At 33.0% G+C, this 27,352-nt stretch overlaps 1 protein-coding gene across 1 annotated transcript in view; it reads right to left on the bottom strand.

Annotated features, from left to right (window-relative positions):
• Positions 1-6,591, bottom strand: part of sano (CABIT domain-containing protein serrano) — a 136,511-nt gene extending 129,920 nt beyond the window's left edge. Inside the window, exon 1 of the mRNA XM_075309962.1 lies at positions 6,554-6,591. The gene's annotated coding sequence lies outside the window, so the exon portion shown is untranslated. The remainder of the gene's footprint in view (positions 1-6,553) is intronic.
• Positions 6,592-27,352: the final 20,761 nt, after the last annotated feature.

The raw sequence follows: 27,352 nt of genomic DNA, 5'->3' as shown, positions 1-27,352 counted from the left end.
TCACACATATGATTTTTATGAAACATTCATGCCCCAAACATAATATATTCTAACATATTAACATATATGTCCCAAACATTTAGTGTTAGGTTAGGAACATACCTTGTTTGCACTTAAATATATTGTGTTTTAAAATTGTGCCCGAAACACATTTTGTTTATATCGGAACATATGAAAAACATATTTTTCTAAGAGTGTGACCATTAAATTTTTCGACTTTTTTGCAAGAAAAAAATTATTTTTATAGGTTACGTATAGATATGTCTAGAACCAACCCATGTGCATTTTTCGTGACTATTTAATTTTTAAACTTTTTTGCAGCGAAAAGAATTTTATAAAAACATTGAGCAGGTACACACGATTTTGCGCGCCAATCGTGTGTTAAATGAAAAAATGTACCTGTTTTTGTTCTGAAATTTCTATATGGCATCATTTGTGTTACATGATTTTTGCATGACGTAAATATGGAATGTTATTTATTGTTGAAATTGTACCAAATAGAGTGTGTAAAAATATGTGATGTGTGCTTGCACGACATTATAAATACAAATGAACAAGGAATTAGTTTATAGAAAAATAAATAAAGTTAATTTTGTGTTTTCTTTTCTCAAGTTGCGTCCATTTTTCGACGACGAAAAAAGATCAAAACATTTTAGGTTGTGACCATGTTCTTTTAACTGGAAGAAAAACATTTTTGACGAATACATAACATTTTAGATCGTGACCATTGTCTTTTGATTCCAAAAAATGTTTTTATCAATATAATAACATTTTAGATGAGGACAATTTTATTTTTCTTAGAGCCACGTTCACTGGGTCAACATGGTTGCAGGTGAAAATGTTACAGGGTCGCCGCAAAAATAGATCCTATCATATTATTTTGCTCTTCGAATAGGATTGCGACAATCATGTTTCTTCTCTGCGTGTAGGAATGTACCATTTCTACATATCAGATATTTGTCAAATTACATATTAGGGGGTCTAAAATATCTCAAGATTTGCAATATCAATAAATTCAGATAAAAATTGTATTATCTCTAACCTCAATAAGTGAAATCGGTAGATCAGGCTATTGGGGGTTTACCATAATATAAACACACCAATTCTGCACATCTCTTTGTGGACATAGAATACCTGCTAGTTTCAAATTTCAAGAAACTCGGATAAAAATTGCAGTGTAAAAATGTCCAAGATCAAGAATATATAATCGGAAATCCATGTGTTACAAATGAAATGGCAAACTTATTACAACCCTTCCTGTGGTAGTGGGCACAAAAATGCAATTGATTTTTTTATTTAATTAAAAACTTATTTTAATATTTTTTTTTTAATTTTTGCTTGAAGATGTCAAGATTTTAAGTTTTTTAATATATTTTATTCAATTTAATCGGATTTCTTTTAATTTAACTGATTTTTGGTATAGGTTAACGAATTAAGGAGCACAGAGTTCAAGGATTTGATTCCAGGTTGACTATTTGTCGGAATTTGTTGAAACACTGCATTACCGTCAAACTGCCGTTGACGTATTTCGTCCGCTAAAGCTTAAAAAGTTAATTGAAGCTGAGAACTTTTTTCAATTAACCCTTTCGACCCTAAAGTTGCCTGTGGGCAACTTTTTGTGTTTTGAGACTCACTGTCAGCGTTGTTTTTGTTTTTGTTCATAAAACTGTAATGGTATCGAAAGCTACAAGTGTTTTCTTCAAGTTGAATGAAAAATCAGCTAATTTGGTTGTCAATTAGCAAAAAAATTTTCATTAATACGCACGTACCTCAAGAAAAAAATATAAAATATAAAAAATATTTGCGAATTTAAAAAGAGGTTTTTATACATGTGACTTTTTTCAAAAATTACAACTAAAATGTTGAAAGTTTTTATTAAATCTATTGTAGTACATGTCAAATAAACTATTTCTGGAAGTCAAATCTTAGAATTGCAAAAAAACAACAGATGAGAAATTTTTAAAATTGAAAAGTTGCCTGTGGGCAACTTTGGGCAATTGTGGTAGTAAAATTACATATTTTTGAACATAAGGCCTGGAGAAAAAAGGTTTGAAAAGCAATGATTTTGAAAAAATTTTGAACTTCAATTGGGATGTCCCAGTGACGAGAAATGCGGCGATGATGTGGAAAACATATCTGCAGTGCAGTGGAGAATTTGGAAGGAATCGTAAAAAGGGAGGAAGCAACTTCTTGGCAACATACTAGTGGATTAGCACGAATATTGACGCTTTATAATACCTTGGTTTTTTACACCGCCAGTTAAATTGACATGGGTTAAATACAAAACATTTTCGTGAGTCACGCGTGATTCACGCGAAGCCGTGAATGAAATTTAAACGAAATCTCGTGAATATGCGTGAACGGGATTAAAGAAAAATGTGTGGCGCGTGAGCGTGAGTAAAAATCAAATTGTGTTCGTGATTGTGAGTGAGTAAACTTTCTCCGAAATCACGCTCCCGATAAAAATTTACTTTCACGATCCAACTCACACTCAAGATAAAATTCACGTTAACGATAAAAATCATGTTCACGATAAAATTCACACTCACGGTAAAACAGACACAAAAAGTCACAATCACGAACAAATTCACGTTCACGATTAAATTCAAGCTCACCGATTTTAATCACCCTTACTTATTTAAGCACGCTTAAGATTTCAATAGCGTGAATCACGAGAAATTTCATGAATTACCGGAATTTTATTGAGCCACGAAAATTGTCGTGTTCCGAAAATATTCGTGACTCACGAGATTTGTCGTGAATTACGAAAATTGTCGTGAATCGTGCGAAAGCGTGAGACATAAACGTTGTTCATGTGTGATCGTGCGCGAGTATGACTTTTCATTTCGTGACCATGAATTCCTACCCACATGGCGTGCGAGAGTACAAATATTTCTTCGTGAATGTGTTTGAGCGTGATTGAAATTCCACTCACGCGCGCATCTAAGTATATATTTATTGTAAAATAACAAAAAACTTAACAAAAATCCAATAAAACGTAATACGTCTATCATTACAAAACAAACTTTTTTGTAGTCACAATTGCCCAAAGTTGCCCACAGGCAACATTCTCTACCGCCTAAACGAATGGGCGTGGCGACCCGAAATTTTGGCTAGACGCTTCTTAAATGACTTCAACATGATTAAAAGTAAAAAAAAAAATTTAGCGATACCTATAAAAATTCGGGGTCGAAAGGGTTAAAAAATTAATTGATGCAATTAACTTTAAATTTTTCAAATCAAATCATTTTATTTTTATTTATCGAATATTTGTTTATGCCCAATTAAAACTATGATTGATACTACCATTTCTGAGATTGAAGACATTTAAAGAAGACATTTCAATTAACAAATTAATTGGATCAATTAATTTCTTGATTGAATCGTAATTATTGTTTGTGTGTGGCTTTAATAATTCTGTAACATTTTTTGAAAGTAACGTAATCGTCTTTAAATTTGTTGCTACAGACCAAAAACTAAACGTTGTACATAACAAAACAACGTTGTACAAAACGATGTACATAGCATAATTTCTACATGGAAATTTAAGTTGCTTTTAACACGTTTCTAAAGGACTTTGATAGCATATAAAAAAATAATAAATTAAGATTTGCTTCGTAGAATCTAGTTCGCTAATCTCAAATTAGAAAGAGAATTGTGACCTAAAGGCATCCTTACTTAAATTCTCTCTTTTTATACCCTACACCATAGGATGGGGGTATATTAACTTTGTCATTCCGTTTGTAACACATCGAAATATCGCTCTAAGACCCCATAAAGTATATATATTCAGGGTCGTGGTGAAATTCTGAGTCGATCTATGCATGTCCGTCCGTCCGTCTGTAGAAATCACGCTAACTTCCCAACGAAACAAGCTATCGACTTGAAACTTGACACAAGTAGTTGTTACACTCTTAGAAAAATATGTTTTTCATATGTTCCGATATAAACAAAATGTGTTTCGGGCACAGTTTTAAAACACAATATATTTAAATGCAAACAAGGTATGTTCCTAAACTAACACTAATTGTTTGGGACATCTATGTTAATATGTTAGAATATATTATGTTTGGGCATGAATGTTTCATAAAAATCATATGTGTGAATGCAAACATATATAAATTTACAAATTTCGACTAAACATACATATGTTGTGATATTTTATTCAAAGCGACAGAGAGAGTATAGAGAAAGAAATAGAGATGGAAACCGGTAGAGTTGACGGGATAGTCCACGTGGCAAACAAATGTATGTTTCTGTTAAATAATGTTATGTTTGCATGGGCTCGTGGGCGCTGCAAACTATGCTATATTAGTGTAACTTATAACGATAATTATCTACTGGTGACTATAACAGCTACGTAGTCCAGTGGGTAGTTTGTTGGCTTACAAACTGTATAGTCCTCGGTTCGATTCTCCGTGCAGGCGAAAGGTAAAATTTAAAAAATGTATAAAAGTGAATAATTTATTCAACATTATTTGTATTACAGAAAAAGGTGCCAAGAACTAAAACATTTCGAGGAAGTGAAAATTACGAGTATGTTAGGCAATGAGCACAATCGTCTTTGGGAAAAATTCTTCCAAGCATATAATATTTTTGGGCTCAAAATGCTTCCAAACATATGATATGTTCACATAAAACAAACATATTAATGTTTCGGCAGTATCCAATAATATATGTGCTTCCTGCAAAATATGTTTGGAACATATGTTAAAGAAGCGATTTTTTTTGAGGGTGTATTGATGTAGGTCGGATGGTATTGCAAATGGGCCATATCGGACCACTTTTACGTATAGGTGTTAGTATGTGTTCTCTAACAACCATGCAAAAAGTGGACCACATCGGTCTAGAATTATATATAGCCTCCATATAAACCGATCACCAGATTTGGTTGCGGAGCCTTTAAGAGAAGCAAATTTCATCCGATCCGGCTGAAATTTGGTACGTTTTGTAAATACATGTTCTCTAACAATTATGCAAAAATTGGTCCACATCGGTCCATAATCATATATAGCCCCCATAGAAACCGATTCCCAGATTTGACCTCCGGAGCCTCGTGGAAGAGCAAAATTTATCCTATTTGGTTGAAATTTGGTACGTGGTGTTAGTATATGGTCTCTAACAACCATGCACGAATTGGTCCATATCAGTCCATAATTATATATAGCCCCCATATAAACCGATCCACAGATTTGACATCCTTTGCCTTTTGGAGAAGCAAAATTCATCCGATCTGGTTGAAATTTGGTACGTGGTGTTAGTATATGATATTTAACAACCATGCCATAAGTGGTCCATAAACATATATAGGCCCCATATAAACCGATCCCGAGATTTGGTTTTGGAGCCTCTAGGATGAGTAAATCAAGTTCATAATTGTATATAGCCCCCATATAAGCGAGCCCCATATTTCAATTCTGGCTCTCTAAGTACCACGTATGGACTAAGTTACAATTTAGAAGACGATGTTAAGAAGTTTTAAGATACCTTACCATCGGTAAGTACTACCACAACCCAAGTAATTCAATTGTGGATGACAGTCTTTCGTAGAAGTTTCTACGCAATCCATGATGGAGGGTACATAAGATTCGGCCTGGCCGAACTTACGGCCGTTTATAGTTGTTTTCGCTTGGAATCAATATCATGTAAAGTCAAAATCTTTGGAACCGGGCTTGTTTTCTTTTTTCAGTGTTCAGATAGAAAGTATTTCCTATTGATAAATGTAGTCGAGAAGTTATGAAAATTTCGTGTCCAACTCAAATCTCCAATAAATAGCACTGCTATATTAAGATTCTCATTTCTCATACGATTGGGAACCCCTGCCCATGAATGATGCATTTGGGGAATTTTATTCAGTTGTTCAGCGCATGTGTTTTTGTTTGTGTTGTGGTTCATCAACATCCCCATTATTTGCCTAACATCGTTTTAATCAGACCATTTATGGCCGTCGAGTAAATCTTGCTCTCCTCTTGGTCAGTGTTTCGGTTTTATGGTTATATCTTCTTTTCCCATTTTGGTGGGGCTATTTAAAAATTACTTAAAAAGTGAAATGATTTCATTTCATTTAATTTCTATTCTTATCTTCTTCTTGTTGGTCACATTAGCTGGCCCCATAGCTGTGATGGCGAGGGCCAGGCTATGGCTCATGAAGCCAAAAAAAAACGTCTAAGATTTAATCACTGCCTTTAGTCAGAATCTCAACCAAGATTACCCAGTAGTAGATGAAGTCAAGATTGAGTGAGGCCGTTTGATGGGAGTAGTGGCCACCACTCTGCACCACTAGAGAATAAATGGGCTGAATGGGCTGTATTTAATTTAGTTTTGTTTTCGTTTCTTAGAATAATTGTGGGTTTCTTCGCTGCCATAATTGTTATTTTTCTCACCGAATTCATTTCACGGCAAATTGTCGGTTGCATTACATTAACTTGGGTGAGAACTTATTTGTGTGGTTTTTCTTTTATGTAATGTGTGTTTCGTCGTCGCTTGTTTTTGTTGCTGTTTTTTTTTCTTTTGTTACGATTATGGGACCAGAAAAATTCTTAAAAATTCTTACCTGTTGCCCAAGACGGTAGCGTTTTCAATACAATCTTTTGGTCTTTTATGATTCTGCAAGGATATGGACAAAAGAGAGGGGGAAAGGAAATAAGTATAATTAAATTAATATTTTTTTCGCCTTAGATATTATATCAGTAGCTATGGTGATGAAAGGGTCAGAACATGAAGAAAAGAAAAAAGAACTGCCATAGACTTTGGAAACTTTAAAGTATGTCAAAGATTATAGACAAAGCATAAAACTACACAGGTAAACTCTTTCGGAAGTGAGAAATATTTGCTAGTGGCGAGTTGTGGGTTGATAGGAAAATTAAATTTCTGAAACCTTGTTGTTGTTGCTTTCAGAAGTTTCTAAAGTTCACATTTGACCAATAAGCGATATAAGACAATTATCGTAGTAGTTTTGGATTTTCAAATGTTATTTTAGTCGAATACCTTGAAAATGGATTGCTTAAAGAAAATTTGCCATAAAATGGTTATTAATTTTTAATCTCCATGAATTTAACTGATGTGAAGTTAAAATTGTTTCTATAGATTTTTGCCGATTTTCGATACAAATGAACCAACATGTTTAAACCCGCGTGAATAATATGATTTCTCTACAAAAAAATTTTAATTCAATCTTCTGTGATCATAGCTATAAGGAAAAACTTCTGTGATATTTTAATTTTGTTCTGTAATTATTTTTGAAATTGTTTTAAATATTTGTTTAATGTCGTGCCGAACACGGTTGCCACTCGAACCAAAAATAATCTTCCAAAATTTGGATTAAATTCTACCAAAAAACTACCGAAAAAAAATCTTCTACAGAAAATTTTGTAAAAATTGTATTTTTATAGAAAATTTTGGCAAAATTTTATTTCTAAGGAGAGTTTTGTCGAGATTTTATTTCTATAGAAAATTTTACCAAAAATTTATTTCTATAGAAAATTTTATTTCTATAGAAAATTTTGCCAAAATTTTATTTGTATAGAAAATTGTGACAAAATTTTATTTCTATAGAAAATTTTGCCAAAATTTTATTTCCATAGAAAATTTTGCCAAAATTTTTTTCCATAGAAAATTTTACCAAAATTTTGCTAAACTTTTATTTCTATAGAAAATTTTGCCAAAATTTTATTTCTATAGAAAATTTTGCCAAAATTTTATTTCTATAGAAAATTTTGCCAAAATTTTATTTCCATAGAAAATTTTGACAAAATTTTATTTCTATAGAAAATTTTGGTAAAATTTAATTTCTATAGAAAAAAGAATTCTACCAATCTACCAAATGGTAGAAAATCTACAATTTTTGGTTGAATTCTATCAAGTGTGGTAACCGAAAACTCTTGGAGGAGCAAAATTCATCCGATTCGGTTGAAATTTGGTACATTGTGTTAGTATGGGCCATGCCAAAATTAGTCGATATCGGTCTATAGTTAGATATAGCCCCCAGATAAACCGATACCCAATCACACAAAAATTTGTTTATATCGGTTCATAAGTATATAGCTCCCATATTTCAATTCTTACTCTCTAATTACCGCGCAAATGTTTATATCGGTTCGTAATTATTTGTAGACTTTTCCTATATATACCGGTCAAGAACTCAACTATATACGTATTTAATCGGCCTTGTTTTGTCTAATCTTTGACTAGGAATCGCATCTTTGACTAGGAATCAATACCAAAAACCTAAGAGAAGTTCCAAAGCTTTGATTCCAAGTAAACTTTTTTGATTGCAGTAAAAAAAAAAAAATATTGAATTAAATTTGTTCCCCCATTAGGCCTTGGGCTATGTACAATTATGAATGGATATAGAACAATTTTTCACACTTGTTAGAGGCCATATGCTGATATCATGTATCAAATTTTATCCGGATCGGACGAAATTTGCCCTTCCAAGAAGGTCAGGAAATCAAGTCTGGCGATCGGTTTATATGGGGGCTTTATATGTTATAATTATTAACCTATATGGACCAATTTTTGCAGGGTTGTTAGAAATCATATATATTGCAACCGGATCGGATGAAATTTGATTCTCCAAAAAGGCTCTGGTAGACAAATATGGGGGCTATAATTAAAAGTGGTCCGATATGGCCCATTTGCAATACCATTTGGCCTAAATCAATAACGACTACCTGTACCAAGTCTGATTTCAAATGGCGAACGAATGGAAGGGCATCGCTAGATGGAATTTCACCAACACCCATAATATGTATGTATTTTCTGGGGTTTGAGAAAATATTTCGATGTATAATATACTGAATGACAATACTATGGTACAGTGTATGAAACGAAAATTGTAATAGCCTGGATCATAATCACATTTGCCGTGCATTTTATTCGTACTATTTTGGGAATCATACGAATATTTTGTATCAGTTTACATTGAACTTATTTGTACGTTTATTGCACAATACCTTGGGCTATCGAAAATACTAAAATTCAACAACAACCCAGCAATTATTTAGCCATAAAAACATGTTAAATTTATCACCAATTTACATTAAAATGTAAAAAACATATTAAAATGAGTACACATTAACCCCATAGTGGTGTTAAATATAATTGTGAAACAAATTATAATTTTATTTATAATTACAATTATAATTTTTTATTACCTTTGTTATATCTATAGACTCCGATAAAAAAGAGAAATCAAATATGGTCAAATTTTCCACTAAGCTTCTTTGCACAATGCAACAATATTGTACTAAAACAGTTTTCGATTTTTTAGTGTAAAGAAAAAACTTATGCAAATTAAATAATTATACATGCAGCTTGTTTATATGACAAATGTTAAGTTGACAGGCAGAAAAACAACGAACTCAGAACTCGGCGTTTTATCATATTACCACCTTCCGCTTGAATGCGTAGTTTACAAGCTAAAGTTCATTTGGTGCGTGTGTCTTGAGTCTTTTGTTTTTGCCTGCCTTATAATTTAGCAATGGTAAAAGTGATTAAAATTCTTTATTTAGGTTATCAGAACAGAACGATATTTAATTCGAAATGTGTTAATTTGAGCAATGTGAATAGTTTTTTTTTAGTTTTTTTCTTTCTCTCTCTTCTTGGTTTGAGTTGACTTGACTCATTTGTTGTCTTTCCCCTGGTTCGGTTTAAATGTGTAATCAAGAATTCATTTGCGGTTTTTGTGGTAAATGTCTCATCGATTAGGGGGAAATGCTAAGGGCGTGAAAGTAAATTATGTTGGGGTTCGGTGATATTCTCGATGTTATATGATTGTATTCTATGGGCTCTAATTACTCCAATTCCCTGATGTTGCTGTAGTTTTGTTTTGCAGAAATTACTCTAGACAAGCGGAAATCATATTCAGGTGTATATGTGCTCACCGGACAAGTAGGCTTTGATATATTCGCTTAGTTGTGTTTTTACAATGGTGAAAATTGTTTATATGGGCTGTGTCGGTACACTGAAAGAAGCGTTTTTTTCGAAAAATGAAATTCTAAACAAACAAAGTTTTCTTTTGATGTTTATATTTTTTCTTTAAAAGCAAATTAATCAGATTAGAGACAATTGTTGCAACGCTTGTGATGTACACGGGTCTGTTTGTTCTTAAAGAAAATACTTTATAATGGAAGTATTTTTTTCTTTGATAATATATTTATAAAATTTTCCATTTTATTTTTTCGATGTACTATCCGTCAAATACACTTAAAAAATGTTTTGGTATTTCCTCAAATTGGTGACCGAGTTAACACATCTTCAGCACTTATATACATACACTGTTAGAAAAATATGTTTTTCATATGTTCCGATATAAACAAAATGTGTTTCGGGCACAATTTTTAGACACAATATATTTAAGTGCAAACATGTAATGTTCCTAAACTAACACTAAATGTATGGGACACATATGTTAGAATATATTATATTTGGGGAATGAATGTTTCATAAAAATAATATGTGTGAACGTAAACATATATAAATTTACAAATTTCGAGTAAACATATATATGTTGTGCTATTTTATTCAGAGAGCAACAGAGAGAGTATAGAACAAGTATATACAGCAGTAAGTTCGGCCGGGCCGAATCTTAAATACCCACCACCATGAACCAAATATTAGGGTTTCCTTTGAAATTTCAGGAGGGCTTGAGGACTTGAGGACACTTCCCGAAGATAAATTTAAAGATTTCATCCATGAGGACTATATCAGATTCTGGATTTATAAGAACCATTTTTGTTTGAGTTTTAGAGGAATCATTAACATCTCTTGTAAGTGTGCAAGAAAATTATAAAATAACGTCTTGATTTGAAATCTTAAATCTGTAGAAGTAAAATCTGGAAATTTTACATTGAGTTTCAAGCAATGTTCATCATCAGTGCGCCTTCTACACCCTCAAGAAGTGAAGTCGGTCTATATGGAGGCATTACCAAATGGACCTATAAAAACCTAATCCGATACACGTTTTTGTGAGCCAAAAATACCAGAATATTTACAATTTCAGGCAAATCAGATAAAAACTACACTGAAAAAACAGTGAACCCTTTTCCATTGCAAAATGAACTAAACTGTAGTAATATTGACCATGATTTAGCCCTTAAGATTTTTTTCAACTTGTCTAGTTTATAATTCTCTTAAATTTTAGTTCATCTATAACATTGTAGTTTAGTTCATTTTTACAACACCATAAGATTTATATACCCCTACCAAGTTAAAAAGTCAGTATTATTATGGTTTACTTGCTTATTTTGTGGGAAACCCGATAATAAAAATTGGTTAACAGTCTCTTTAAAATGTCGACGACTAAACTATTTTTAAATCAATCATTCCACAGTACAGAGAAATTAAATAATTAAAGGAACAACAAACCGTTTTACTATTATGAAAATTTTCATAAATTAAAATTTAACTTTCTTTAAGCAAAAGTACTTTATTATAAAAACTTATGATGAAAGTTCTTAATACAATGTTTTTTGTGAATAAAAATTATGACCACGTGGAACAGAGAGTAAGTAGTTCATTTGAACTCGCTGTTTGGACATTTTGACTTATCCTTTTTTTATTCATCGTAGGTAATGTTTTCACATATCTTGCTGGAAAAAAATGGAAGCAATAATGAAAATTGTTAAAAATTAACACCTTGTAATGAAATATACTTTTTAATTCTTCATTTTAGCTTGTAACTTACCATATTTGGGGGCATTTTATCAAATGGTGTAAGGAATTCAACTTTTCTTTGGAAAACGTATCTCATAAAATTTGTACCTGAAACAATTAGAGAAATAATGAAGTATTCTAAATAAACTCATAAAACTGTGTTGTTGTCGATGTGAAGGATATAATAAAATAAATATTCTAGTTGAAAGAAAGCCAAAGTTTTATTTAAAACTTACCAATTCTCTATTAAATTCTACGCTGAGGGGAAATATAAAAAGTTGTCAAAATTTATTTGGGTTACTCTAAAATTAAATATTTATTTTTTACATTAAATAAAATTATTAAATAGGTTTTCAAAAAATCTAATGAAAAAATAATAATATGCATAAAAAACCAAATATTCTTGATAACCCTAGACAGTCATCATTCGTAAAAATGACACGTAATTTCATTGTCGATTTAAAATGCATTTTAGTCTATTGGGAAATGGTAACTTTAAATTATACTAATTCGACCGTTTTATGAATTTTTGTTTTATACTACTTAAAACCAAATTGAATAAGAAAATAAATTCAAGTTTGGTTCACTTTTTCGCTCACGATGAAAATTATAGCGTCTTGAAATCAGCCGTAGTCAAAATGACGAAGGATGACGTTAATGTACAAAAAATAATCATGACTGTCCAGGGTTAAAAGAAAGTTAAAGAATACTTACCAATTCACTATTAAATTACAGGCAAAGGAGTACTAAAAATTTGTCCAAATTTTTAAGGGGTTATTCTGAAATTAAATATTTGTTTTTACATTAAAAATATTACAGTGGTTTCCAAACAATTTGATAAAAAAATACTAAAATAAGGTATTAAAAACCTGTAATTTTGATGATAAAAAGGTCACAAAAACGTAAATATTCTAGTTGAAATTAAGCCAATTTTTAAAAGGAAACTTACCAAGTCTCTATTTTTCAAATTTGTTCGAATCCATCTGGAGTTGCTCTGAAATTAAATATTGTTTTTACAACAAAGAAAAACATTAAACTGGTTTCCAAAAAAATATTAATTAACACATAATAATATACATAAAAATATTCTTTTTAAAAGAAAGTCATATTAAAAACATACATACCAATTTATGAATAAACTATACGCTGAGATATAACAAAAATTTTCCAAATTCATCTGGAATTGAACATTAGTTTTTTACATAGAATAATAAAAAATTCAATACACTTTCAATTTCAACATATTTTCCTAAATATTCTTAATACCTTTTTTCTAAACTACCCATAAAATATTAATAACTTTCATTTAAAAGGTTTAATAAACAAACACCAAAAATCCAAAATATTCCATGCCTTTATATTCCCTTGTTGAATACCTACTTAAAAGATGCAACAGCCCACGCCAACGCCAACTATACAACTGAAGCATGCCAAACAAAACCAAGCAAAGCCAAAACATTCCTACAACAACAAAAACACATGTGCCTTTATTGAAAACAACACCTCATCCAGCCAAATAAACCATCCACGAATAACAAACACACAAACCACTAAATGAACAAAAATAAAAACAACCCCACGCTCATGTATACACAACAGAACTCAAGTAACATCATCTTTACATTAATCACATTCCACTATGCCGATAAAGATCTCTGTACTATTCATTAGTTCATCGCATCTGCTGACAATTTACTCTAAGAATAATATTCGTAAAGACACACCAGTTTATGAACGATGAAACGTTTAACTTAAAATTTGCAAAATTTTCATGAAATGTTATCTACCATTTTTGACGAAAATGTCTATAAATTTAATTACATGTGAACTAAAAATATTTCATTGGGTAATTTTTTACCAACAATTATTAACAATATGAATTGTCAGTAAGAAATTGCTATCCACTTTCAAGTTCATTTTTCGTAAAAAAATATTTTCTCATACAAAAAAATCTTATAGTAAATTGCACTTATTATTTAGAAAATACTTTACATTTCACAAGTAGTTTTATAGCATGACAAACGAATATTTAACTACCAGTTAAGAAATTTTTTAAGGAAATTTCCATCGTATTTTGTAGGCTATGAACTAAACGATTGCTACTTAGAATTTGTAAAATTTCCTTTCGAGTAGTTAATTTTGGTTGAAGATACGAAAAATGAACTAAAATTCTGGAAAATTCTTGTAATAAATTATTGTAAAAATCTTCTTAAATTTACGAGACACTTTTTTTTCTGTGTACGGTTTCTAGAAACCCAAGGAGTTAAATCGGGAGATCGTTCTTGTGGGGGCTATACTGAAATATGGACCGATGCTCACCGTTTTCGGCACACCTCTTTATGACCCGAAAATACCTCTAGATTTCCAATTTCAGGCAAATAGGATAAAAACTTCGGATTCTAGAAGCCCAATAAGTAAAATCGGGAAATCGGTCTATATGGGGGCTATACCAAAATATGGACCGATCCTCACCATTTTCGGCACACTTCTTTATGGTCCTAAAATACCTCCAGATTTCTAATTTCAGACAAATTGGATAAAAAATAAGGTTTCTATAAGCCCAAGACCCCAAATCGGGAGGTCGTTTTATATGGGGAACATACCAAAACATGGACCGATACTCACAATTTTTGGCACACGTATTTGTGGTCCTACAATACCTCTAGATTTCCAATTTCCGGTAAATTGAATAAAAACTGCGATTTCTATAAGCCAAAGAAGTAAAATCGGGAGATCGGTCTATATGGGGGCTATACCAAAATATGGACCGATACTCACAATTTTTGGCACACGTATTTGTGGTCCTACAATACCTCTAGATTTCCAATTTCCGGTAAATTGAATAAAAACTGCGATTTCTATAAGCCAAAGAAGTAAAATCGGGAGATCGGTCTATATGGGGGCTATGCCAAAACGTGGACCGATACTCACCATTTTTGGCACACCTCTTTACGGTCACAAAATACCTCCAGATTTCAAATTTCAGGCAAATTGGATAAAAACTACGGTTTCTATAAGCCCAAGACCCCAAATCGGGAGGTCGGTTTATATGGGGACTATATCAAAACCTGGACCGATACAGCCCATCTTCGAACTTGACCTGCCTGCAGACAAAAGACGAGTTTGTGCAAAATTTCAGCACGATTGCTTCATTATTGAAGACTGTAGCGTGATTACAACAGACAGACAGACAGACAGACAGACAGACAGACAGACGGACAGACGGACATCGTTATATCGTCTTAGAATTTCTCCCTGATCAAGAATATATATACTTTATATAGTCGGAAATCGATATTTCGATGCGTTACAAACGGAATGACAAACTTATTATACCCCGTCACCATTCTATGGTGGTGGGTATAAAAAGAAATAGAGATGGAAACCGGGAGGGTTGAGGAAAGATATCAACATAACCCAGCGAGAAAATCAAAAGAGAGCAATTTCTGTGAAACCGCTTGTATGTTGTTTCGGAAAACTGTTTTATGATAGGGCCAAAAATTTGATATGATTTAGTCTAAATATTATTTAATTTGAATATTAGCATGTGTTTTCGCCTTGAGAGCAGCATTTTATGTATGTGTGGACATGTATTTTGTTTATCATTTTGGCATTATGGGCACAATTTTTTCTCGATTCGTTAAAAGAAATCGGAACTTGGGAGGAGTAAGTAAAAATATTCAGGCAAAGGAAATTAAAAAAAAACGGTGGAATATATACAAAAATTACAAGGGATCTTCATAAAAATAACCAAAGGGCACTATACTCTTTTTAGAGTTGGGGCAGTAAAATGAAAAAGGTGGTAAGGTGGCCCCTTATCCCTGAAATATTTAAAAATCCTCCACATTTTCTGCGAATTCTACGCAAGGTCCGCACAACACACCGGATAATCACGTATTCCATTTCAACTGCAAAAACTCGAAGGAGTTTAGTTTTTTCGTTACTCTCTGCTTTAATAGTGAAGTACTCAAATTGTGTCACGGGCCATTCTCCTCCTTTCCTATGGAATAACTAAAACAAGAAACACCGGGGAGATGCCCTTCCCGAACATATACCGGCAAATGATGCACAGTATTTCTTGTAAATTGGAAAATTTAGACCCCACCCTGACCTATTGGTGGAAAATATGGAAGCGGATTTTGTTTAGAAACCAACATCAACCTTCCATGAATATATCAAGAAAATCGTATAACTGTTGCCCAATTTCCCTATTCAAGTATCAAGTAATTAAGTACCCGACATTAATTTCATAGCCTGTTCCACGTCCTCTGTAAATTTCATGTAAATTGGAGAAGTTTAGTTTTTTCGTTACTATAAAAAGAAGTTGGGAACGCCCCGACCGAATATCGAAAATGAAGTAGCGGATATATGTCTAAAATCCACCCTTATTCTTCCCTGAACATGTCAAGCAAATCGAAGAACTTATGTTCAATTTTCAAAAAGTGGTGCAAGGGGAAGGAAATAGCACAGAAAGAAGAGTTTTCTTTTCTGAGGAACGATATTTTAGACAAGTAAAGTTTTCTTATGACGCTAAAAATTTTCTTTTAAAGCAAATAAAATCTATGAGAGACATTTGGTGAATCACTTATCACAAATTCGGCTTTATTTGCTCTAAAAGAAAATACATTATAAGAAATGGTAGTTTCGTTTGTCTAAAATTTCGTTCCGGAGGAAAGTATTTTTCTTTGGGTGAGGGAATTCTATTTGTACGACATGATCTCTCTAGGTTAGGTTAGGTTAGGTTAAAGTGGCAGCCCGATTAAATTTCAGGCTCACTTAGACTATTCAGTCCATTGTGATACCACATTTAACTAAAAGTACCTGTTACATATGGGCACTTCTAGTCTTAACCACTGAACCTTCTCTATTATTTACTTTTGTTGAACCAACCAGATTGCTCCAAAAACATTAACAAACTGCTTAAGTTAACGTTTTCCAGGTCCGCCAGTAATCTAAAGCTATATGCTCCTAAAATTCGCTTACGCCTTACACAAAAAGCAGGACACTTTACACAAAAAGCATGATCTCTCTACGTCCTCTACGTTTTGTGAAAATTCCAACTAAATGGCTTTAGCCGTTTTCGAATTCAAGTAAATGAAGGAACTTAGAGGAGGATATTGGCCTTAAAACTAGGGCAAGGGCAAGTTCCCCCTTCCAAATATCAGTATATCATGTACCTCATATTTATTTCATAACCCCCCAAATCCTCTGTATGTTTCAAATAAATCGAAGAATTTTAGCACTGTACTTATAAAATAATTCGGACAAAGGGGAGGTCGCCCTCCCTGACCAAATGTCGAAAAATAAAGTAGCGGATCATTCAAGTAAATCGATTTAGCCGTTTCAGAGCTTATCCGGACCATGAAAAAACAAACACAGTTTGTATTTTATATGTATAGATAATATAATAAATAATATAATGTAATACACCCAGAAAAAAGTGCCTTCGAAACTAAAGGAAAACATTTTCATCAATATAGTTTATCCATTTTATTTCCATTAAGGTAAATTTTTGTGAAAAATAATAAAATTTACTCGTTTCAGTAAAAAAATCCTTAACTGTAAGCAGTTAGGAATAGTTCATTAACTAGAATAAGGCATGGAATTTTACTCATACTATTTTCTTCGCTGGGTATAAGAATTTACTACTGAAAAAGAAAATTTTATTCACCGATAACAAAGCATTCGTAAAAATAAACAAAAACCGAACTAAAACCAAGTTTCCTCAAAATTAGTAAAATTTCTTATAAAATGATAATTGCGACTTCCTTTATAATAGAAAGTTTTTCATACATACGAACAACACTTGGCATAGAAAAATATTTTAGTTCATTCGTACTAAGAAGTATGCAATCCTTTCAAAACTTAAGGAAACACACTTGTTAGAATATAGGAAATTTTCCTAAATTTCTATTGTCTACCTGTAATCGATACCTGTCATCGTAATCGATGTGTTTGCGCGTGGGTGTAATCGATATATTTGCGTGTCGGTTGTTTTTTTAGTTGGAATCGCGTTGTTTTGGTATACGGAGAGATTGTTAAAAAAATATGGTAAAATAATGTAATAAATAACAAATAAAATATATAAAATATTTGTTATTTTAAATTAGTGAGAAAAATTTTCGTTTTTTTAAATAAATCTATCAATGTTCGTGATAGTGTATAAAGAAAGAAAACACCAGCAGAATAACAACCCTTTCATTTGTCTTCATTTTGGAATCTTCAATTATCAGGTAATATTCAGTGACGCTAACCTTTTGCAACAAAAATGTTTTATGATTTTTTATATTTGTAGGTATTGAAATTGTAAAAGGAGGACAAAATCGTTGGGCAGCAACTTATTAAAAGTGAAAAGTACAAGAAGAAGAAAAAGTGCGTTTTACAGTTGATAATATCACACGGAAATTGGAAATAGTGGAATAATAAACTAATATTTCAAAGAGATTCGATTCTGTTGATTCTTAATAAATATATTCAATATATTAATAAAACATGTCTTTTATTGAAGATAAAATTGCTTATAGAAATAAATAAAATTGTATTTAAAAACGAAGGTAAGCAGTTCTAATTATGAAGTAAAAGTTTTACCACAAATGTGTAAGATTTGTCGAAATGAATGAAAAAATTTCAATAAAATCATTCCATATATGAATTCAAATTAGTTAAATTTTTTCATTCTGTAGTATAGTGGTATATAAATATAGGAAAATGTTAACTAATATATGGAATGCATTATTCCTAATTTCTACGAAAATCACATCGTTCAAACAAATAAAAATGTCTTTGGCGCTATACGAAGTTCAACTTTCTTCACAATGAGTTCATTTTAACTTAAAGAAGGGGTCACTTTTTTCTGGGTGTAAATAAACGCAAGTCGCAATTCCAAACTCAAAACTCAACTTCAATAATAAATTATGTTTTTTTTTTTGTTTTTCAAGTAAAAAGCATTAAATTGTATTATATTTTTTCAGAACCGAATGTCTTAAATGCTTAAGAAAATGGGAATTGGGTCTAGATAGTATTTTTCATCATGTCTTTGTCTACGAATTAATAAATCTAAAGTCATTAAAACAAAAACAAACTCCTGTTTATCTAATTAGGCATTTTCTAAATTAAAGAAGATTAAGAATTTTTATGTTTGCTCTTATAACTTAGATAATCCTCAATTTTATTGTATAATAAATCGACCTATTGTGTGTTTGGGGAACATTGATTTTTAAACCCTAAACAAATCAAACCTCAATCCAGGTTTTTGAGGAACATTGATTATTAAACCCTAAACAAAGCAAATCTCAATCTAGTAAATCAGTTCGATGTAATTGTAAAGGGAAAAAGACAAATTAAAACAGATTCAATTAAAATGCCACAGTTAAAGGTAGAGAAAAGAGATAAGGTTTGTTTCTTAAGTCTTTTGTATTACCTTCCATTCCAGATAGGAAAATGGAGAAATTTTTGCTTGCATTCAAAACACACAACAACCCGAATCTACATAGTGAACTCTGATTTCTAGTAAACCAATTAAAAATTTAATATTTGTCTTGTTTTGCTCGCCATACATATATTTCATCATCAGCAGCTATGAAAATTAAAACCAAAAATAAATATAAAGACGCAACTACCAAACCATAAAGATGTCACATTAAAACGCTGGAGAAAATCTATGGCCAATCGTAAAAGAAAAGACAACAACAATATCAATGGAAAATGAAGATGGAATTGAACATTTCTGGAAACTGAACTGTTTTTGATAATAAATCTTGTAGCCATAAACCGAAGACAAGGGAAAAATTTGAATAATGGCTGCCGTTTACGTCGGAGTTTCTTTTGCTTGGTTTTTTTTTTATGACAAGTGACCAATTAACACGTGCGTCCAGAGTCTGAATGACAGAGGTCAATAAAACCGTTTTGTTTTAACGCTTTAACCCACTTCCGATACGGAAAGCACGTAAATATTAAGACAACGGTTTATTATGCAGTTCTGTCTTAATATTTTTTGTGGGGAGGTTAGACAGAAAGACATCCCACCGCCATAAGCTTCAATAGAAGGTTTGACAAAAAATGGCACTTTATTTTTGAAAATGTAAAAAAGAGGTGAGGGAAGGAAGGAACTCTTCGTGGAAAACAACCAACAAAGTTATGATAAATGTTACAGAGTAGGCAAATCTGAAAAGACAAAGTTGAAGAAGACATTGATTGAGCGTAGAGGTTAGTGTGTCTGGGGGTTCGTTTATACCATCTTCCTTCTTTAGATTTCATTTAATGATAATACTTTTAACAGTCTGCAATATAATCTTCTGTATTTTGTTTTGTTATTTGGACACCACTTTGGTTTATTTTACTTTGTGAACCAAACTACTGAGGTAGTTTTGTTATTGCGGTTCTTCTTCTTATATTTTTTGTCTTATTCGTTTTGTCGGGATTCATTTTCATTTATTGCTTTTGGCTATTTTAATATTGGGTATTGTTTTCAGTTTATACAAAAACAAAAAAAAAAAAAAAAACACTATGGCTTTGAGTGATGCAAAGTCCGTCCGTCTGTCTTTATAATGAAAATGAAAGGCTAATTCCATGGTAGTATCAACAACGCGATATAAAAATTCAAAAGATCTAGGAGACGACCATGTCTTCTTATTCTTCCATTTTTGTTGTTTGCCAAAAGTCTGTCCTTCGTGGCATATAAAAATAACACCCAGCACAAGCAATTGCAACTGAAGAAGGCTGTGAGAAGTTCATCTTCAGCAGTATCATCATCTTCGTCACCGGCATCTTCATCCTCATTTCCAGCTCTAAACTCATGCTCGCTTTGTTTGGTTGAGATTCTATTGTAGATACCTCATTAGCCCTGTGGTATTTTTGCCATGTTCTAAAACACCCGTATTATTACCGCTCCTACTGTCCTATTCTTTTTGATTTGGATTTTTATCTTTTACGTTTTAGTCCAAGGGATTTTATTTCCCTACATGAGTTTTCTCAGAGTATCCCATAGGTTCTTGGAAGATGGGATTTTATTAAAACTAATTTATGTTTGCCTTTGCAATGATATGCAAAGTTCTTCTTGCAGTATAGAATTGTACATAATTTGAGGCGTTATTATAGCAACACATTTTTATAGAGGTCCAAAACTTACATGAAGACACCATGGTTTGTTCGAAATGTTATTGAATATCAGTCTTGATATTGCATGCAATGAAAAATTATTTGTTAGCTTATTCTCTGCAATCATTTGATACTTATTAAGTGTATTATATGGTTGCAAACAAGATGTGTTTTGTTATTGTGAAATGAGATATGAAGAGCTATATTGCTGCAGAATACGGCAATATGGGGGAGCTACTTCCAATTTTTATTTGTTAGGATTTTGTATGATCCTATCTTTTTGATAGGTGTATGAGTGCCTGTACTAACAACAGAAGCTCTATGCATTTTATTAAAAAAACAGCATTGATTTCTTAATAACACACCAAAAGCGTAGCCAAAACAATGCAATGCAAAGTCGGTTAATTTCGAGTCTGTAGTAAATTGTAGGTACGTTGGGACATTGTTATGAACATTTGGAACCATAAATTTAATATTTGAATTTCAAGTAAATTCAAGTAAATCCTGGGAAAACTTAGTAGGATTACCTCATAGACTGATCCTCGCGAACCGGTCTGGGATAACATCGTAGATATCTCTTTCATTTTTAACATCCGAATCTCTCCAGAAAGGAAAAAATATGGAATATGTTGAACAATAGATTAGTAAATGGGTAAATCCAATAGCATTTTAATTTCAAGAGAGTAAAAAAATCAACAAATTATATGAAAATTTCAAATGTGCAAAAAATGGAGCACTGATACCAGTCTTAAGTCCGTTAGTGGAAATTTATTCCAATTTACCGTAGAGATTTTTGTATCCGTTTTTAGTTCCTTTAACTAACGTATGCAAAAATTCAAAGAAAGTCAAGACAAATCGAATGAAAATATCACCCTTCATATGGTTTCAGATCTAAATTCTGTAGATTTATTAATCGAATTATCCATAATTTTAATCGGACCATATGAGGGCCATATCAAAATTGGAAATGGAAATATTAATTACATTTAGTGTCTTTCGTGTGTCCAAAATAAACTGCATACATGTCAGGTACAAACTGTTCTTTCTACTTGTTCAAGAAGTCGACTCGGGAGATTGTTCTATAAAGGAAACAATGATCGATATAAACTATATTTGGCATAGCTTTAGATTTTAACTTTTAACCAAATCGGATAAAAGTAAATGCCGTCAATAAATGAAATCGGGAGATATGTCCTATTATATCTCTTTATATATAGGTCTATATAATATGACACAGCTCCTTATTGACATAAAATACCTTTGGATTTCAATCAGTATATGGTCTGAGAGAAAACAACATTTTTGAGCAAACATGTTCCATGCTCCCTGTCTAAATATTATATTTGCTCTTGAAACATGTTTGAGGTGATCATATTCCTTCTCTGCATGTAGAACAACGCAGAGCAGTCAAATCTAAGTGATACACAACCATATATTCGGCAGCTGTCTTCCAAGAAGTCAGGAAAACCACCACGGGTTACTCTTCACCACGACATTGAGAGCTGTAACACGTCGACTCAAACAAGTACATTTTTGAGCACTCAAATAATCGATTTGATAGGTGGAGAATATCTGAATAAGTAGTTGTTGCATTCAGAATGCATGTTTTGGAAATACTTCAGTCAGAGTGTCAAAAGAGCTTCGACAATTGGTTCAAATGCATGCAAAAGTATATAGATTTTAATGGGGAATATTTTTAAAAGCAATAAGGCTATTTTCGTTGATTAATAGTTCTTTTTGTTCCCTAATTCCGAAATATGAAAGGCAACCCTCGTATTTCTAGATTTGAAATTTCAAGCAAATCGGTGGAAAATTGTTACTTCCATGACCCCAAAAATTCAAATTGGGACGTCGTTCTAACAGGTTGGCTGATAAGTCCCCATTCTGACACAAAGATGGCGTCGCTAGTATTAAATGCATATTAACAGGTTGGCTGATAAGTCCCCGGTCTAAAAAAGAAAAACACGTTTTTTTTGTCAAAATTCGTTTTTGTTATTCAACATAGTTCCCTTCAAGAGCGATACAACGATTATAACAACCTTCCAATTTTTTGTTACCATTTTGGTAGTACACCTTCTGTTTTGCCTCAAAATAGGCCTCAGTTTAAGCGATCACCTATTCATTGCAGCCAAATTTTTTCCCTGCGAGCATCCTTTTGAGGTCTGAGAACAAGAAAAAGTCCCTGGGGGCAAGATCTGGAGAATACGGTGGGTGGGGAAGCAATTCGAAGCCCAATTCATGAATTTTTGCCATCGTTCTCAATGACTTGTGGCACGGTGCGTTGTCTTGGTGGAACAACACTTTTTTCTTCTTCATATGGGACCGTTTTGCCGCGATTTTGACCTTCAAACGCTCCAATAACGCCATATAATAGTCACTGTTGATGGGTTTTCCCTTCTCAAGATAATCGATAAAAATTATTCCATGCGCATCCCAAAAAACAGAGGCCATTACTTTCTCAGCGGACTTTTGAGTCTTTCCACGCTTCGGAGACGGTTCACCGGTCGCTGTCCACTCAGCCGACTGTCGATTGGAATCAGGAGTGTAGTGATGGAGCTATGTTTCATCCATTGTCACATATCGACGGAAAAACTCGGGTGTATTAGGAGTTAACAGCTGCAAACACCGCTCAGAATCATTTTTGGTCAAATGTGAGCTCGCGCGGCACCCATTTTGCACAGAGCTTCCGCATATCCAAATATTGTTGAATGATATGACCAACACGTTCCTTTGATATCTTTAAGGCCTCTGCTATCTCGATCAACTTCATTTTACGGTCATTCAAAATCATTATGTGGATTTTTTTGATGTTTTCGTCGGTAACCCCCTCTTTCGGGCGTCCACTATGTTCACCGTCCTCCGTGCTAATTTCACCACGCTTGAATTTTGCATACCAATCAATTATTGTTGATTTCCCTGGGGCAGAGTTCGGAAACTCATTATCAAGTCAAGTTTTTGCTTCCACCGTATTTTTTCCCTTCAGAGAACAGTATTTTATCAAAACACGAAATTCCTTTTTTTCCATTTTTTTCACAATAACAAAAGGTGCTTCACAAAAGACGCTCTATCTCACAAACTAATTGACTTACAGACGTCAAATTTGGACACGAATCATTTGAAGGTTGGTACTATATAAAAATAATATGCATTTAATACTAGCGACGCCATCTATGTGTCAGACCGGGGACTTATCAGCCAACCTGTTATCCTACAATGGTTCCAACGTAGTGGCAGGTCGTTGATATAAATGGAAAGCAGGAGGCCAAAGACAGGTCCCTGTGGAACACCCTTTAAACATAAACGAACATTAGACACACATGTCCGATTGTGCACAGACCGTGTTCGTTCGCTGAAATAAGAATTCAGCAGACTGACAGAACGTAAAGAGAAATTGAAGAACCCCTATGGAAAATTGGTGCAAATTGCCACTGACGGACCTATCACAGAACTAGTACCTGTGCTCCAGTTAGTAATTTAATTTATTTCCGTACTCGCTTGATATTAAAATCTTAGATCCATTAAGATTTTAATATCAAGCATTTTCACATTTATTGAAATAAAATTATCAGAAAAATCTTTTGTTCGACATATTTCAAAAGTTTTTTTTTTCATTTCGGGTTCGATTGGGATTCCCAAATTGAAACAGTTTTCTAAGAGTTTGTCCTAGACTGGTTCCTGAGGACCTGTCTATGGGGTGCTCCTGCTAAATTGTCCCAGGACGTGTCCTTTGGGATGAGTTCAAGACGCGTCCTAAAATGTAAATTTACCCCGTCAATGAAAACCCCATGTTAAAGTGACCGGTCCCTTCCATACGTTTTGACCAGAATTGGGACTCGTCCATACACACCAGGGACTAGTCATGTACCGGTTCTGTGGTTGATCCCGTAGGGACTTTTCCAGTTTCAAGCATAATAGGGAATGATTGACGGTAAAGAATGCTTTCGTATGCTTTTCGCCTCTTTAATCATGGAATTTGCACTACTCGTGATTGCACGGAATTCGTCCTTCAGAGCAGGCGATTTGAATCGTTATCACCTCAAAAAGCTCATTGGAAAGTGATAATTAAATCCATTTCTGTAAGATAATTTTTGAAGGCATATTAAAATTAATGACTTAAGGACAAACTTCCAAAGATTTTTGCTGTTTACAATGATCGAGTTTCGTTTAAGAACATAGAGCTATTTTTCTAAGTGTAATTCAAAGCAGTGCTATTAATAACCCAAATATGTATATATTTCAATAGTTAAGGGCACCAACAACAAAAACTTATCGCAAATTTATATCGTTGACATTTTGTTTTCCCTTTTTTGTAACATGTTCTGCATGATACTCAAATTAAATGGGAAAAGGAATAGAAAATAATCAAAGATGCTAGAAGAATTGCTATGCAATTTGGTAGGAAAAAAAAGGCATCTGTAAAGTAAATCTTTTTTATTTTTGCACCCAAAAAGTTTCCTATTTTGTTCAATTGGCAAATCGAAATAAAAAAACAGAGACATGGCAAACAGCGCGTAAAGGCATCACGTCACGTTTCACGAATTCGCGGTAAACATGCGCCATCGTATTGAAGCACCCTAATAACAAAGACAAAAAACAAAACCCTAAAAAGGAGGTGATTTAACAGATTTAAGAAACTTTTTCGAATTTTGGATGGATTTTTTTGGTAGTTTCGAAAAAACAACCTTCGAAAACTTGGTTTCATTTTCCTCGAAAATAAAAAAAAAAAAAACAAGAGAATATCTTTTACTAGTTCTAGCTATTTTACAATTTTGGTTAGTCCAGTATTAGGAGCTGTAGCCCGAAGTCTATCAGAGCAGCTAGCTAGTGTCCTTCTCCTTGTTTTTGCCGCCATGAAAAATCTTTGTTGCTTTACCTCAATTCTTTGGCTTTTTGGCAAAAGTGTCTTCTTTTGTTGCCTTTGCCTGGCAGGGTTATATGGTTTGATGATGCTGATGCCGTGAATGCGTTTTTTTTTGTGTCCAAGTGCTGTCTGCATTTCGGCAGACAATGGTAATTGTGGTTAAATCTGGGATTTACATGACATTAAAGAAAATCAAAATCCAAAGAAGACAACTTCGAAGCAAACGCCTGCATTGTAAGCACGGTTGTTAAATGTCTTGAAGCCTTCTTGTGAACCAGCAACGTTTTATTGGGTGTGCTCGGGATGTTCTTGTCATTTGTTTAATGTCAGACTGGCAGGAAAACCATAAACTGGCCCTAGAAAAATGTCCACAAAGGAAAGTGGAAACAAAGACGACACACAATGAAAGCGGGTAATAGTGTCACCTATGGTTTAAGGCAATTTTGGGATACAATGAAGAACTTCGAATTTTATTTAGATAGAAACTAAAGCCTTATAATAACTGGGAAAGTTTTTAGTTCAGATTAAAACTGAGAAGCTAAATTTTATTTAAGCAAATCTATTTACTTAATGTTCTAAACTCGAAATAATAAATTAAATTTCATATAAACATAAAAATATCTAAAATGCACTCAAAAAAGCATACCCATTTCTAAAGACTTTGGAAACATGGTATTGATTCTGAGTCAAAGAAACGAATAATTGCCATGGGAATACATTTAAGATGCAATTCACTTCCAAATTTGGGGTATGCGTACTTGATACAGGGAAATATATTTACATTTTTTTTATTTTTCAGGTTTTGAATGTTGAGTTTTTGATTTTTTCTGGGTGTTAACAAAAGGACTTTTCCAAATCCGGCGGATGGTGTTTTTGAAACAAATAACCGGTTTAGCCGGTTTTCATAAAAGCACGTGAGTTTAAAAGGACAATATAATGTTATTATAACAAAAGATTACCGGAAAAAATAATCTATTTGGAAGCATTTTCATAGCAGTTTATTAAAAAAAAAAAATGTATATATCCATAAATTTGGCGTAAAATTGGCAATTTTACAATGAAAATATAAAAACTGAAAGCAGGTTGTTGACGCCTTAAAAACACCGGTGGACCGAAAGTGGGATTTTCACGAAAACCGACAATCGGTTTTTATTCACCGGTTTTGATCACTCTAGTCCCCAATTTTTGAATTCTTTATATCTCTTTTTTTGGGGAGGGTGGATAAAAATGCATTTGCGCATCTGAAAAGATTATATTTCGTAATATGCCCGGCTCGATCGATATATATCGATAACACCGGCTGATAAAACCGAGCCACCAGTTTTGCTTCACCTCGGCTTCACCTTTCCACATTACTTCGAGGTGGACCATGTAAAGGGTGATTTGTTAAGAGCTTGATAACTTTTTTTTTTAAAAAAAACGCATAAAATTTGCAAAATCTCATCGGTTCTTTATTTGAAACGTTAGATTGGTCCATGACATTTACTTTTTGAAGATAATTTCATTTAAATGTTGACCGCGGCTGCGTCTTAGGTGGTCCATTCGGAAAGTCCAATTTTGGGCAACTTTTTCGAGCATTTCGGCCGGAATAGCCCGAATTTCTTCGGAAATGTTGTCTTCCAAAGCTGGAATAGTTGCTGGCTTATTTCTGTAGACTTTAGACTTGACGTAGCCCCACAAAAAATAGTATAAAGGCGTCAAATCGCATGATCTTGGTGGCCAACTTACCGGTCCATTTCT

The sequence above is a fragment of the Haematobia irritans genome, chromosome 5 (assembly GCF_050003625.1).
Source record: "Haematobia irritans isolate KBUSLIRL chromosome 5, ASM5000362v1, whole genome shotgun sequence".
Taxonomy (NCBI): domain Eukaryota; kingdom Metazoa; phylum Arthropoda; class Insecta; order Diptera; family Muscidae; genus Haematobia; species Haematobia irritans.
The sequence above is the reverse complement of the archived record's forward strand: the minus strand, read 5'-3'. Positions and strand labels throughout refer to the sequence as shown.